Source organism: Sciurus vulgaris, assembly GCF_902686455.1.
Source record: "Sciurus vulgaris genome assembly, chromosome: 4".
In the NCBI taxonomy this organism is placed as follows: domain Eukaryota; kingdom Metazoa; phylum Chordata; class Mammalia; order Rodentia; family Sciuridae; genus Sciurus; species Sciurus vulgaris.
In genome coordinates this window covers 85,006,158-85,023,733 of record NC_136464.1, presented here as the reverse complement: position 1 = coordinate 85,023,733, position 17,576 = coordinate 85,006,158, and positions in this window count along the sequence as shown.

Here is a 17,576-nt window from a genome sequence, read left to right as displayed (position 1 = left end):
TCGCTGATGACATGATTATATATTTAGAGGAACCTGGAAATTCCACCAGAAAACTCTTAGAACTCATAAGTAAATTCAGTAAAGTAGCAGGTTGCAAGATCAATGCTCATAAATTCAATGCATTTTTATACATAAGTGATGAATCTTCAGAAAGAGAAATTAGGAAAACTACCCCGTTCACAATAGCATCAAAAAAATAAAATAAAATACTTGGGAATCAATCTCACAGAAGTGGTGAAAGACCTCTACAATGAGAATTACAGAACACTAAAGAAAGAAATTAAAGAAAACCTTAGAAGATGGAAAGATCTTCCATGTTCTTGGATAGGAAGAATTAATATTGTCAAAATGGCCATACTACCAAAAGTACTATACAAATTCAATGCAATTCCAATTAAAATCCCAATGATGTACCTTACAGAAATAGAGCAAGCAATTATGAAATTCATGTGGAAGAATAAGAAACCCAGAATAGCTAAAGCAATCCTTAGCAGGAAGAGTGAAACAGGGGGTATTGCAATACCAGATCTTCAACTCTACTACAAAGCCATAGTAACAAAAATGGCATGGTATTGGTACCAAAATAGAAAGGTAGATCAATGGTACAGAATAGAGGACACGGACACAAACCCAAATAAATACAATTTTCTCATACTAGACAAAGGGGCCAAAAATATGCAATGGAGAAAAGATAGCCTGTTCAACAAATGGTGCTGGGAGAATTGGAAATCCATATGCTACAGAATGAAACTAAACCCATATCTCTCACCATGCATGAAACTAAACTCAAAATGGATTAAGGACCTCAGAATCAGACCAGAGAGCCTGCAGATTATAGAAGAAAAAGTAGGTCCAGATCTTCAACATGTCGGCTTAGGACCAGACTTCCTTAACAGGACTCCCATAGCACAAGAAATACAAGCAAGAATCAATAACTGGGATAGATTCAAACTAGAAAGCTTTCTCTCAGCAAAGGAAACTATCAGCAATGCGAAGAAAGAGCCTACAGAGTGGGAGAATATCTTTGCCAATCATACTTCAGATAGAGCACTAATCTGCAGAATCTATAAAGAACTCAAAAAACTCTACTCCAAGAATTCAAATAATCCAGTCGACAAATGGGCTAAGGAAATGAATAGACACTTCACAGAAGAAGATCTACAAGCAATCAGCAAACATATGGAAAAATGTTCAACATCTCTAGTAATAAGAGAAATGCAAATCAAAACCACCCTAAGATTCCATCTCACCCCAATTAGAATGGCGATTATAAAGAATACAAGCAACAACAGGTGTTGGCGAGGATGTGGGGAGAAAGGTACACTCATACATTGCTGGTGGGGCTGCAAATTAGTACAGCCACTCTGGAAAGCAGTGTGGAGATTCCTTAGAACACTTGGAATGGAACCACCATTTGACCCAGCTATCCCACTCCTTGGCCTATACCCAAAGGACTTAAAATCAGCATACTACAGAGATACAGCCACATCAATGTTCATAGCTGCTTAATTCACAATAGACAGACTGTGGAACCAACCTAGATGCCCTTCAATTGATGAGTGGATAAAGAAACTGTGGAATATATGTACAATGGAATATTACTCAGCCATAAAGAATGATAAAATTATGGCATTTGCAGGCAAATGGATGAAATTGGAGAATATTATGCTAAGTGAGATAAACCAATCTCAAAAAGCCAAAGGACAAACGATATAGCTAATAAGTGGATGGTGACACATAATGGGGGGGAGGGAAGGGTTAGTGTTAGGGTTAGATTTAGGTTTAGGGAGGCGGGCAAGTATGGAGGAAGGAAGCACTATATAGAGGGAAAAGAAGAGTGGGAGTGGTGGGGTGAAGGGAAAACATAATAGAATGAATCCAACAACATTACTCTATGTAAATTTATGATTACACAAATGGTATGCCTTTACGCCATGTACAAACAGAGAAACAGCATGTATCCCATTTGTTTACAATAAAAAAAAAAAAAAGAAAGAAAAGAAAAATGTTGTTCCAGGCCCTTCTGGATTTTAGGGTCTGGGTTGAAAAATCTGCAGATATCCGTATTGGTTTCCCCAGAATGTAATTTGATTCTTCTCTTTCCCACAGTCTTTAAAATTTTGTCTTTATTTTGTATGTTAGGTATTTTCATTATAATGTGCCTTCTTGTGGTCTGTTTTAATTTTGTAAATTTGGAGTCCTATAAGCCTCTTGTACTTGATTTTCCATTTTATTCTTCAGATTTGGATAATTTTTTGATATCATTTCATTTAATAGATTGTTCATTTTTTGGTTTGTTTCTCTGTTTCTCCCTCAATTTCAATAAATCTTAAATTTGGTCTTTTCATGATATCCCATAATTCCTGTAGATTCTGTTCATGATTTCTTACCATCTTCTCTGTTTGGTCAACTTTTTTTTCAAGATAAATATTTGTCTTCAACATCTGAAGTTCTCTCTTCCAGGTGTTCTATCCTATCAGTTATACTTTCTATGGAGTTTTTAACTTGGTTTATTGTTTCCTTCATTTCAAGGATTTCTGTTTTTTTTTTTTTTTCAGTAACTAACTTTATTGAAATGATCTTTTTTTCTCGCATTTGCTCTTTTAACTCTTGATTGGTGTGATAAATCAAAGTCATCATTTGCCCTTTCATCTCATCATTTGCTTCTCTGATCATTTTCATTATGTACATCCTGAACTCCCTTGTTGACATTTCTTCTACCTGCTGTCATTGGATTTTATTGATGTAGCATCTAGGTTTGTTTGGGACATTTTCGTTCCTTGTTTTCTCATATTGCTCAGGTATCTACCCCTCTAGTAGTGAAACTCTGAGATAATGCAGATTTCCTCTCTTGACTTTTTGTGTCCCTGTAGATTTCCAATAATCACCTCTTAGACTTCAGTAGCCTGAAGTCTTGTAGGAAATTGATAATGATTGATAATGCAGTGCTCCACAAGGAAGCTGCCCCTCTAGGGGTGGTGGACTTCTGGTGGGGTATATTCCCTGCTAGTGGGCAGAGGCACCTCCACTTGTTGACTGATGGTCAGCCAAAGGGGGACTAGACTGCAACCTGGGGCATGGCTGGTCTGGGCCTTTGTCTCTGGTTCTATCACCCATTGGGGAAGGCTCGCTGTGCAGCTCTCCTCCAAGAAATTCCCTTTGGTCCAGAACTACCACATGGGCTGGACAGCCCTCCTCTGTGATGTTCCAAGGGGTCTGGACCCACATACTGGGGCAGGGAGCCTTGCCTTGAGAGTGACTCTCTCACTGAGTGGCCCTCCTCTGTGATGTTCCCTGGGGACCAGACCTACCACATGGTCCAGGGAGCCTCACCCTGTGCCTAAGCTTCTTGCTGAGTAGTCCTCCTCCAAGAAGCTGCCTGAGGTCTGGTCCTGCCACCCAGGCCTGGGACCCTTGCTCTGCACCAAAGTGTCTTGTTGGGCAGCCCTCCTGTACAATGCTCTTTGTTGTCCAGGTCCATGGCTCCAGCTGGGGAGTCTCACTGGGCAACTCTACTCCACAAAGTTCCCTGCATTCTGGGACTACTGCTCTTTCCAGGGAGCCTCACCCATTGGGAGAGACAACCAGCAGCTCTGAGTTGGTCCCAAGTTTCTAAATACCTCCTCTTCCTGAATCCTGAGTCCTGTCAAAGGGCCTCCAGTCTCCTGTAGGTGTCTCATGAATGACCCTTCCAATGATGATGGCCATGCCCTCAGGAATAATTCAAAATGCCTGCACCAGCCTCTAATGAAGCTGGGGAGCACCTGCAAGGGTGCACTGAGTCAGCACAGAGGCAAGTGCAGTGTCCCTCAGCAGTAGTGGGGCAGGCAGGCAGACTCAGCAATGGCTTCTGACCTCAGTGTGGGGGTCAGGCCTACACTTCAATTTCTATCCCACATTCCAATCATTCTTAGACACGCCCTCATTGACACATCCAGAAGCCTCTTCATCATTGGCATCTCTTAATCCACTCAAGTTGACAATTCAAATTAGCTATTACATGTTCACCCCTTGTCAACTTGATATCCAAACATGATACATATCACACTTCATCTCCAAATCAACACATTAACAGTTTATAATTCCACCTAATATAAAACATACCAGTTCTCTCCCCAGAATAGAAGTAAAAACAGAAACATTACTGGTGATAAGTCAATCAATACTACCTTACATGGTGAATTACAGGAGAGTAACAAACATTTTCTCTTAATGCATGTGTAAGTATGCATAAACATGTTAACTATAGGAAAGAAAAATCCATGGCAATTACAATCCGTTCTGTAACTGGCCACATTGCTGTAGTTGGTATTTATGACTACCTTTTTCTACTACACATTCTGTTTTCCCTCTACCTTCAGCAAGCCCCTCAACAGGTCTTGGCTCTTTACCTGGAGGTGTGACCCACACCTTCATTCCTAAAGAGTCTGAGACATTTGTTATCTTTCCTGGATTGGGTTGCTGTAGTTTCCCATTGACCATAATAAGAGCAGAATAATATCAAGAGAAACTCCAAGAGGTCTCCTGACCTCTAGGAGTTTGCTTCCTTAACTCCAATGTGGAGAAACAGTACAATGTCCCCTTGGTAATCTGGGTCAATCACCCCTGCCAGAACCATAACTCCCTTCATAGCCTGTTGACTCAGAGGCATGAGGAGCCCAAAGTGGCCAGGGGGAAATCTTAACATCCAGTTTAATGAAATCATTGTTGTATCTCCTAGTTGAAGCATTCCTCCTTGTGGAATGAAGACTTCTAGGTCAGCAGAGCATATGGTTCCAAGGACAGGAAGAAAAAAACCTTCCTCATGGGTTACTATGGTTAATGGTAAATGGAATTATTCCTATTTCCAATACTTCATTCCTGGACCCATGAATTCTAGCAATAGGAGAGACAGTACTCATATAGTGGATGTTAATTCAGAGTAGAGACAGCCTTCTGAAGAACCTTTCATCAGCCCTGCAAGGTATGGCCACCTAGCTGGCACTGTAACTGCATTCTCTAAAGTCCATTCCACCATACTATCAAACCAGCTGCCCTAGTATGGTGGGAAATATGGTAAGATCAGTAAATTCTATAGTCATGAGCACATTTTCTTACTTCTTTGGCTGTGAAGTGAGTTCTTCGATCCAAAGCAATGCTGTGTGGAATAGCATGATGATGGATAAGGCATTCTATAAGTCCATGCATGGTAGTTTTCGCTGAAGAAATACATACAGGGAAGGCAAATCCATACCACAACAAGTGTTTATTCCAGTTATGACAAAACACTGCCCTTTACATGATTGAGTGATCCAACCTGCAACCAGACTGCTGTCTCCCCAGGGAATGATGCCATATGGGGTTCTTATTGTTTGTCTCTGTTGCTGGCACTCAGCAGTGGCTATAACCAAATCAGCCTTGGTGAGTGGAAGCCCATGTTGCTAAGCTCATATGTAAACACTATCCCTGCTACCATAGCCACTTTGTGCATGAGCCCACTGGTCAATGTCAAGGATGCTTGGGGAAAGAGGCTGTCCACAGATCCATTCATCAATTCTACCTGATTATTAAAATACCCCTCTACTGAGGTTAGCTTTTGTTGGGAATTTATATGAGACACAATTATCTTTACATCCTTTGCCCATTCAGAGGGTCTGCGAACATACCTCTTCCCCAAATGTTCTTTTTTTAAAAATTTTAATTAAAAACCATAAATTTACATAGGGCAATGTTGTTTGATTCATTTTGTTATTTTTTTCCCTTCCCCTTCCCTCCCACCCCTCTTTTCCCTCTATACATTCCTTTCTTCCTCATTCTTACCACCCTCCTCATCCCTAACCCTAAAACTATCCCTAACGCTAATACTAACCCCTCCTACCCCCCCATATGTCCTCATCTGCTTATCAGCGAGATCATTCGTCCTTTAGTATTTTGAGATTGGTTTATCTCACTTAGCATGATATCCTCCAATTTCATCCATTTGCCTGTGAATGCCATAATATTATCATTCCTCATGGCGGAGTAATATTCCATTGAATATATATGCCTCAGTTTCTTTATCCATTCATCAACTGAAGGGCATCTGGGTTGGTTCCACAATCTGGCTATAGTGAATTGAGCAGCTATGAACATTGATGTGGCTGTATCTCTGTAGTATGCTGATTTTAAGTCCTTTGGGTAGAGGCCAAGGTGTGGGATAGCTGGGTCAAACGGTGGTTCCATTCCAAGCTTTCTGAGGAATCACCATACTGCTTTCCAGAGTGGCTGCACTAGTTTGCAACCCCACCAGCAATGTATGAGTGTACCTTACTCCCCACATCCTCGCCAACACCTATTGTTGCTTATGTTCTTGATAATCGCCATTCTAATTGGGGCGAGATGAAATCTTAGGGTAGTTTTGATTTGCATTTCTCTTATTACTAGAGATATTGAACATTTTCTCATATATCTGTTGATTGCTTGTACATCTTCTTCTGTGAAGTGTCTGTTCATTTCCTTAGCCCATTTGTTGATTGGATTATTTGTATTCTTGGTGTAACGTTTTTTGAGTTCTTTATAGATTCGGGATATTAGCGCTCTACCTGAAGTATGATTGGCAAAGATATTCTCCCACTCTGTAGGCTCTCTCTTCACATTACTGATAGTTTCCTTTGCTGAGAGAAAACTTTTTAGTTTGAATCTATCCCAGTTGTTGATTCTTGCTTTTATTTCTTGGGCTATGGGAGTCCTGTTAAGGAAGTCTGCTCCTAAGCCAACAAGTTGAAGGTTTGGGCCTACTTTTTCTTCTATAAGATGCAGGGTCTCTGGTCTGATTCTGAGGTCCTTAATCCATTGTGAGTTGACTTTTGTGCAGGGTGAGAGATAGGGGTTTAATTTCATTCTGTTGCATATGGTTTTCCAGTTTTCCCAGCACCATTTGTTGAAGAGGTTATCTTTTCTCCATTGCATATTTTTGGCCCCTTTGTCTAGTATGAGCAAATTGTATTTATTTGGGTTTGTGTCCATGTCCTCTATTCTGTACCATTGATCTACCTGTCTCTTTTGGTACCAATACCATGCCATTTTTGTTACTATTGCTTTGTAATAGAGTTGAAGATCTGGTATTGCAATACCCCCTGCTTCGCTCTTTCTACTGAGGATTGCTTTAGCTATTCTGGGTTTCTTATTCTTCCAGATGAATTTCATAATTGCTTGCTCTATTTCTGTAAGGTACATCATTGGGATTTTAATTGGAATTGCATTGAATCTATATAGCACTTTAGGTAGTATGGCCATTTTGACAATATTAATTCTTCCTATCCATGAACATGGGCGATCTTTCCATCTTCTAAGGTTTTCTTTAATTTCTTTCTTTAGTGTTCTGTAATTCTCATTGTAGAGGTCTTTCACCTCTTTTGTGAGATTGATTCCCAAGTATTTTATTTTTTTTGAGGCTATTGTGAATGGGGTAGTTTTTCTAATTTCTCTTTCTGAAGATTCATCACTTATGTATAAAAATGCAGTGAATTCATGAGCATTGATCTTGTAACCTGCTACTTTACTGAATTCACTTATGAGTTCTAAGAGTTTTCTGGTGGAATTTCCAGGTTCCTCTAAATATATAATCATGTCATCAGCGAACAGGGATAGTTTGAGTTCTTCTTTTCCAATTCGTATCCCTTTAATTTCTTTGGTTTGTCTAATTGCTGTGGCTAGAGTCTCAAGAACAATGTTGAATAGAAGTGGTGAAAGAGGGCATCCCTGCCTTGTTCCAGTTTTTAGGGGGAATGCTTTCAGTTTTTCACCATTTAGAATGATATTGGCCATGGGCTTAGCATAGATGGCCTTCAAAATGTTAAGGAATGATCCCACTACCCCAATTTTTTCTAGTGTTTTGAGCATGAAGGGATGCTGTATTTTATCGAATGCTTTTTCTGCATCTATTGAAATAATCATGTGATTCTTAACTTTTAGTCTGTTGATATGGTGAATGACATTTATTGATTTCCAGATGTTGAACCAACCTTGCATCCCTGGGATAAAACCCACTTGATCGTGATGCATTATCTTTTTAATATATTTTTGTATGAGATTTTCTAAAATAGTGTTGAGAATTTTTGTGTCAATGTTCATTAAGAATATTGGTCTGAAATTTTCTTTCCTCGATGTATCTCTGTCTGGTTTAGGTATCAGGGTGATATTGGCTTCATAGAATGTTTGGGAGAGTTCCCTCCTCTTCTATTTTATGGAATACTTTGAGAAGTATTAGAATGAGCTCTTCTTTAAAGGTTTTGTAGAACTCGGCTGAGAATCCATCTGGCCCCGGACTTTTCTTTGTTGGTAGGCTTTTGATGACCTCTTCTATTTCATTGCTTGAAATTGATTTATTTAAGTTTTGTATGTCTTCCTCGTTCAGTTTAGATAATTCATATGTCTCTAGAAACTTGTTGATGTCTTCGAGGTTTTCTGTTTTGTTGGAGTATAGATTTTCAAAATAGCTTCTAATTATGTTTTGTATTTCACTCGTGTCTGTTGTGATATTTCCTTGTTCATTCCGAATTTTAGTAATTTGAGTTTTCTCTCTTTTTCTCTTTGTTAGCGTGGCTAAGGGTTTATCAATTTTGTTTATTTTTTCAAAGAACCAACTATTTATTTTGTTAATTTTCCAATTGTTTCTTTTGTTTCAATTTCGTTGATTTCGGCTCTGATTTTAACTATTTCCTGTCCTCTACTACTTTTGGTGTTGGTCTGCTCTTCTTTTTCTAGGGCTTTGAGCTGTAGTGTTAAGTCGTTTATTTGTTGATTTCTACTTCTTTGGTTGAATGCGCCCCATGAAATAAATCTTCCTCTCAGTACTGCTTTCATAGAGTCCCAGAGATTTTGATAGGATGTGTCCTTGTTCTCATTTACTTCTAAGAATTTTTAAATTTCCCTCCTGATGTCTTCTGTTATCCATTCATCATATAATAGTGTATTATTAAATCTCCAAGTATTGGAGAAGTTTCTGTTTTTTATTCTGTCATTTATTTCTAATTTCAGTCCATTATGATCTGATAGAGTACAAGGTAGTATCTCTATCTTCTTGTATTTGCTAACAGTAGCTTTGTGGCATAAAACATGGTCTATTTTAGAGAAGGATCCATATGCTGCTGAGAAGAAAGTGTATTTGTTCTTTGTTGGATGGTATATTCTATATAAGTTGGTTAAGTCTAAATTGTTGATTGTGTTGTTGAGATCTATGGTTTCTTTTTCAATTTTTGTTTGGACCATCTATCCAGCAGTGAGAGAGGTGTGTTAAAATCACCTAGTATTATTGTGTCACAACACAATATTTGTCTATTTGATTTCTGGAATTGAGAAGGATTTGTTTGATGTACATGGATGAGCCAATGTTCGGGGCATAGATATTTATGATTGTTATGTCTTGCTGATTTATGCTTCCCTTAAGCAGTATGTAATGTCCTTCTTTATCTCTTCTGACTAATTTTGGCTTAAAGTCCACATTATCTGAAGTGAGGATGGATACTCCAGCTGTTTTGCTGTGTCCGTGTGCATGGTATGTTTTTTCTCATCCTTTCAACTTTAGTCTATGGGTATCTCTTTCTATGAGATGGGTCTCTTGCAGGCAGCATATTGTTGGATTTTTCTTTTTAATCCAATCTGCCAGTCTTTGTCTTTTGATTGATGAGTTCAGGCCATTAACATTCACAGTTATTATTGTGATATGATTTGTATTCCTAGTCATTGGACTCATTTTTGTTTTTTGACATGATTTGGTTTCTCCTTTATTTGGCTATTCCTTTAGGCTAGTTCCTCCCGTTGCTGATTTACATCATTGTTTTTCATCTCTTCCTCATGGAACATTTAGCTGAGAATGTTCTGTAATGCCAGCTTTCTTTTAGTAAATTCCTTTAACTATTGTTTATTGTGGAAGGATTTTATCTCATCGTCAAATCTGAAATTAAGTTTTGCTGGGTATAAAATTCTTCGTTGGCATCCATTTTCTTTCAGGGCTTGGTAAATGTTGTTCCAGGCCCTTCTAGCTTTTAGGGTCTGGACTGAAAAATCTGCTGATATTCTTATTGGTTTCTCCCTGAATGTAATCTGATTCTTTTCTCTCGCGGCCTTTAAAATTGTCTTTATTTTGAATGTTAGGTATTTTCATAATAATGTGCCTTGGAGTAGGTCTGTTGTAATTTTGCATATTTGGAGTCCTATAAGCCTCTTGTACTTTGTTTTCCATTTCATTCTTTAGATTTGGGAAATTTTCTGATATTATTTCATTGAATAGATTGTTCATTCCTTTGGTTTGTTTCTCTAAGCCTTCCTTAATCCCAATTATTCTTAAATTTGGCCTCTTCATGATATCCCATAATTCTTGTAGATTCTGTTCATGATTTCTTACCATCTTCTCTGTTTGGTCAACCTTGTTTTCAAGATTAAATATTTTGTCTTCAATATCAGAGGTTCTGTCTTCCAGGTGATCTATCCTATTGTTTATGCTTTCTATGGTGTTTTTAACTTGGTTTATTGTTTCCTTCATTTCAAGGATTTCCGTTTGTTTTTTTTTCAGTATCTCTAACTCTTTATTGAAATGCTCTTTTACTTCCATTATTTGTTCTTTTAACTGTTCATTAGTGTGTTCATTTAATGCCTGAATTTGTTCTTTCATCTCCTCGTTTGCTTCCCTGATTGTTTTAATTATGTACATTCTGAACTCCCTTTCTGACATTTCTTCTGCTGTGCTGTCATTGGGTTTTATTGATATAGTATCTAGGTTTGTTTCGGACATTTTCTTCCCTTGTTTTCTCATATTGGTCAGATGTCAATGGGACTCCGTGATATTGTAGATTTCCTCTAATGGCTTAAAGTGACCCTGTAGATTTCCAGTATATCACCTACCAGTCTTCAGTAGCCAGAAGTCTTGGATTAATTTGATAATGGAGTGCTTCCGAAGAATGCTGCCCCTAGCCCGCTACTGGTTCCAGGAGAGAGACCTGGAGAGGTCTCTTGTTGCACCGCCCTGATTCCAGAGGCTGGTTGTAGGTCGGAGGTCTCCACTGGCTTGGGGACTTGTGGCTGGCTCTGTGTGGACAGGCTCTCACTGGGCGATTTGCCCTGAGAAGCTAGCCTAGAGAGGTGCTTCCCGCCGGAGGGGGTCTGGGCTGCTTGGGGAAATCCCTGGCGCCCTGTGCTGGTCACTGAAGCAACCTGAGGGCAGGCTGGAGCTGGCAGAGGGGCGGGCCGGAGCTGACCGCACTGCTTCTGTGCAGAAGGTCTCTCACTGGGGGTCCTGTTCCTAGAGGCTGGAGGATCTGTCCCTGTGGGCGGAGCCCACTGCCAGACTGCACAGAGCTGCCTGTGGGAGATGCTATCTACCCTGTCCTACTCTAATAAGCCACTCGAATCCGGGCCTGCCACCAGCTGAGCTTCGCTGGGTGGGGGAGACTCACCCCGTGGTTCTATCTTAGTCTGAGTCTCTCAATGCCTCCCCTTCTTGAATCCTGAGTTCTGGGGCAACTGGAGATGCAGTCACCCTCTAGTCCGCCATCTTGGATCGCCCCATGGAAAAAGCCTGCAGCCGTAGGGGGACAATGCTGCCTGGAGAGGTCTCTGGCTGCCCAGCCCTGGTCCCAGAAGCCGCTTGTGTATAGGGTGTCTCCGCTGGCTTGGGGACTTGTGGCTGGCTCTGCGTCGAGAAGCTCTCACTGGGCGGTCTGCCCCGGGAAGCTAGCCTAGAGAGGCACTTCCCGCCAGAGGGGGCTGGGCTCTCCCCAAATGTTCTTGTAACCAATTTTCCAATGATGTTCTTTCCAGTTCACTGACCAGCTAGGCAAACTATTGGCTACAGACCATGAGCTGGTGTACGGTTGGACATTGGCCATTTTTACTTCCATCAAAATACACAACCAGATGCACTGCCTGAAGTTCTACACATTGTGAAGATTTTTGTTCACCACTGTTCTTCATGTTTGCTCCAGAAATGGGCAGCAGTGCTGCAGCTGCTCACTTCCAGGTGGTACATGCATATCATGAGCAACCATCCATGAACCAGGCCCTAGTCTTCTCTTCTTCTGTTAGATGGTCATAAGGTAGACCCCATGAAGCCATAGGTTTATGCTGAGGAACAGAAAGTACTGCAGCTGGAGTATAAACCATGGGCTTTTGGGATACTTCTTCATGCAATTTACTTACACCTTCAGATCCTGCCCATGCCTGATTATGTATGTATCACTTCCACTTGATGATGGAGGGCTGTTGTGCCTGTCCAACTTTATGGCTTTGTGGGTCAGATAACACCAAGTTCATGATGGGTAACTCAGGTTGAATAGTAACCTGTTGGCCCATGGTCAACCAGTTACTTTCCACTAAGGCCCAGTAGCAGGCCAAGGGCTGTTGTGCAAAGGGAAAGTAGTTGTCTGAAGATGATGGCAGAGGCTTAATCCAAAATCTCAATGGCATCCTCTGTGATTCACCTATGGGAACCTGCCAAAAACATCACAGCATCCCTATCTGCCACTGATACTTTGAGTATTGTGGGAAGCCATCCTTATTTATCAGAATCAGACTGGGTTGAGCCATGGGACACAGATGCTTGGCTTCTAGGAACTGCCAGAAAGCATATGGTGCTACATGGGAGTGTTCCCCTGTCTCCTTCTGGAATATCCCCCCTAAGAGAATGACTCCCCTAATTCCACCCTATTCTGTCCATCACAGAAGAAGCTCCTCCAGGTCTTGACCTCATTTTACCTGTATGTTATAAATAAAAGAGAATTGGGCAACTCCATGTTGTTGTTAGAGGTCAGAGATGATATGGCCAGACTTGTCATGCCCCCTGTCATTTAAAAAGTATTGGCTCTTGTATGTTTATTGAGTAGATAAGTTTTTGGATAATAGAGTGATATACAACCAACATCTCCCTCCAGAAGTAAAACCTTTTCTCATCCACACAGGACATGACAGAGAGGCCCACCACAGTTGACTCCTGAACAGTGACTGAGAGGATTTTAGAAGAAAGAATAAAGGTAAGGTGCTGGCCCTTTTCCCATGGGAAACACATGCATGTTAACAAGTTTAGTAGTAAGAAAGAAAAGGGAATTTAATTGTGTGATGTTAAGCCTGGAGAATTTGCTCTCTACAGAGTGAAAAATAAATCTATTCAGCTATATTCAATACTTAGCCAGAGTGAAAATGAAGTGGAAAGAACACATCTCCTACAGTCCTTGAAATGTAAATGGAGAACTGATCACTTTATATACTACAGACTTGATCAGGAAGGTCTGCCTGTATCTCTGGGACTATGTGACTGAGACCTAAATTGGCTTAGACAGGTGCAAAATTTTAGAATCCTGAGAAGAAAAAATCCTAGTCACAAATTCAGGGAAAATTTCTAACTAAAGAAGAGGAAATTACTCTACAATTTTCCTAGTTTAATTATGTGTGTTTCTGCCACAGTTTCCAGCCCTTCAAAAACAGCATGGTTCCTGATACCTGGTGGGAAGGATGGAAGCCTACATAACATGGTTGCTCCCTGCTCAGGCAGAAACCCTCAGGATCAAGCCTTTTGATGAGAAGAGAAATAGCACAGGAATTTTGGAAGCATAGTGTCAGGTTATGGGAATTTATTTTTGACTGTAATAGAAACTTGATTTTATTTGGACCGAGATGTTCATATTTATCCTTCAGGATGTTTTTGTCTTCTGGAAACATATATAAAACTTTTCAGTATTTAGCCTTAAGCAGTTTCCTATGGAGAAAGAGATACTGAAGGGTGGGAGAAAAATTTCTATTCAGAGGACTGGAAGGTATTCTGATGTAGAGGAAGATGAGTTAGCATGAGACCTCTGTAATTTGTATTTGAAATATCCTGCTCCTGTGCCTCCTCTTGCTCCTAGTGAAGGACTTAAAGTCATAAGGCCAAGATTTCCTAGCACTGTTAATAAGGCAAAAAAGGAATTAGCAAAATTTATGTTATACCCCATTTTTGAGCAAAATAATTTTCATAGTTCTGAGGCACTAAAAAGAACTCATGTGTCTATTCCTTTTTCAACATTAAGGGACTTAAAATCTGCATACTCTATGTATGAAGCAAACACACCACTCATACTAAACCTTTTACAATAAATAAATAATGAGGACCTGCCATCTAGGGACTGGCTCCTGCTAGCTAGCTTCTGTCTTTCCAAAGTCCAGTATTTAACATGGAAATCCGGTTGGATAGATCAGATCAGGTGGAAATTAGTAAATTGAATGGAGTTCAGATTGCCTTTGATATGCTAACCAGGTCAGAACAATTTGCTGATTTGACACAAAAGTTGACTTGTGATTTGCAAACTTATGCTCAAATAAGTGCATGTGCACAAAGAGCATGGAGGGAGTAATCTGTCCACGGAGAGAAAACCCTAGAACCCAGTCAAATTCGGCAAGCACCAGAGTACAATTTTTCAGTCTTTGTAGCAATGGCTGCCTATGTATAATGAAACATACAGCCTGCTTTAAAGGAGACAAATTCTAAGAAACAATGTTTTAGCTGTGGCAAAGAAAAGGGCACATAGCTTGGGACTGTAAATGGCCACAAAAGTCAAAGAATATTCCGAGGATTTGCCCTCATTGTGGAAAGGAACACCATAGGGCTAAAGAATGCCATGCCCAGATAGGCATAACTGAGCAACCTGGGCTTACACAACAAGAAAACTGGATGCAGGGCCAGCCGTGGCCCCACCAAAAAATGAGGGCATCATTTTCTATTCTGAAGCAAAAATGCTGGACTTCAAGCCCAACTCAAATTTTATACTGATTTCAGAAATGGGTCAACAAATGATTCCTATGGGTATTTATGGCCTTTTGCCGTTAGATATTTTAGTATGGGATAATTTATCTTAAAAAGGAGTTCAAATGTTACCAGCTTTAGTGATAGAATTTTAATGGGGAAATAATGTTCACTGCTCAAACAGATTCTATCATCCAGCTTTCTCCAGAGAATATTATAGCACATTTTGTCTTTCTAACCTGTGAGTCCATGTGGAAATTTTTATCAGGTGGAACTCAGGAAAACCAAACTTCTGAGTCCTTGTACAGAGCATTTTGGGCTCAGTTAATTAGGCAAGAGTACCCTCTATTGGATCTTAAGATCAAGTTTTGCTGGAACCAGTAGTCTTTCTTTTAGATCCTTACAGGACCCATTTAAGGCTTACATTGAAATATAAATGGAAGAATACTGCATGTTCACTAGGAGACCACTCAGACTCAAGAAAAAAATTTAAAAAGGGAAAGAAAAGATTTTCTGAAGTGGTTAAAAGATGTCCTGATTGTGATATTAGGTGGATTAATTTTTGCTTTTTAGGAATGATTTTAAAGGTAAATAAAAATCCTCAGGACAAAAGCCAGCAATCTGAATTATTTTAAAGTTTTTCTTTTTACAAACTTAAATTCTTAGAAAAATCAAATCAATGTTTAATGCATGTTTGTTCATTGCTATGTAGCTTCACTTAAAAAACTATAAAAATTTTATTTTTTTACTGATCTATAAATGTGTGCACACAATGACTATATTTAAATAATTTCAAAATTTACTTATGGTTCAATAAGCATGCTCATATTTTAAAATTGAAATAAAAATGATCCATTTAACTCAATTCACATGAATTAATGAAATTTAATTTATTTAGGGTAAAGAACTAAAAAATAAAAGTCTTCTTAATACTTATTAACTCACATTTTTCCAGGTAAAAGTCTTTTTAATTCACATTTTTCCAGGTTGTCAAATAAATAATAAAACTGCTGAATTCTATAATATTCATGATATATAGCCCTTGTTTTAATTTTTTTCAAACAAGAAAGAAATCATCATTATTATTATTGACTTTTTTGATATCCTGATTTTTGCCATTAAGAACAAATAAATTCATTTTGAGGTAAATAAATTAACTATCTAATCTCTTATTACAGGTGATAATTTATTTACAAGATGGGATGCTATAAGATTGTCAATTGGAACATCATCTATTAAATATGAAAATAGATGCTCTTAATTAAAATATATTTAAACATTAGACATATTTGTAATTTGGTTAATATAAATCAGGTCTAAAATTCCTTTATTCTCTATGTTCTCCTTGAGAACCAAGATACTAGCACTTAAATTTTCAGGTGTGAAATGTGTCTAAATTTTTTTTTCACTTATAAAATAGAAGACTATAACATGTTGAATAAATTAAAACAAAATTTGTGTAAAATAATTTTCAAGAGATTTACTTGTAATTAAAATTGCTCTATATAACTAACATGATCAGCTAAGGTTATTAAAAGTTTTTTATACTTTAAATTCTACTACATTTCTATCACAACTGTTACAAATATAGAGAAGATCTTTTCACAAACCCCTATTAATTGGACCTTCTAACTAAAGGACAGAAGAAAAAAAATACTTAGAACATTAATTTCTCATTCTAATAATAAATTTTTTTGCCTGTTGAATTTCTACTGTTTCAGAAAAAACTAATTTTAAAGACCTTATGCTTTATAAAATTTGGTTTAAAAAATAACTGTTTTTTAAAAATGCCAACTTGCATTCCAAATTTTAAATTTCTCTTTAAAAAACAAATTTTATTAATATAAAACATTAATGACTATATTTTAATTAGCAACAGTAATTACTACTGACTTACTATGTTAATCATATCCTTGTTTTCCAGATAAAGAAGTCTTTAAAATATTAGATTTACAGGGATATGTTATTAAGCTGATGCTTTCCAACCTAAAGCTTTTTCAGTAATTGTCTCTTACAAACTTATATAATAACCAATTAATTAATTAATCAATTATATTATATTATTTAATATTTTAAAATTTAATAAATATAAGTTGTACACTTTTTATATTACTCTCTAAGAAGTAAACAGCTATATCTTTAGAGGATATTCAGAAGATACTGACTTATTTAAAGTCTAACAATATGGGATATAGAAGTATTTTAACACCTTCCATCTAGAGGGAATAGAAACTTTTGGCTTATCTGTTTCATATTTCAGATGTGATATTACATTATGCTACTTAATTTATGTTAATCCAAAAAAATGGAGATTTCATAAAATAATATTCAGATAAGGAGGCTAAACATGGTTTCACGATTAAGGTACCTTCCCTAGATTTTTGTCAATAGACCCACTTAAAAAATTAAGGACACATAAAAAAAATTTTTTGAGGTTATGACAACTATTATTAACATTTACTAAATCTTTTGAACTGCTTTCCATATATAAGCTCAGAGATATTCATAATTTGTACATACACAATTATATTGCTCATTTTAAATCTTATAACTTTGTTTTAGATTGCATAAAATTAGTATTCTCTTACATTGTTTTTCATGTCAGATTTTTGTCATAGAGTTCATTTATCCTAAACCCTATGTTGGATGTTTGGATTATTTTTACTATTTTAAATAAAGATTATTAAACACATTCATACAACTATATCTTTATACATAAAGATTATCTTTCCATAGATCCCTTAAATGTAATTGCTAGATCAAATGACATAAATTCTAAGATTGTTAAATAAATTATTAAATGGCTATCCTGACAGATTCTTCCAATTCTAATATTATAGCTTAAGTT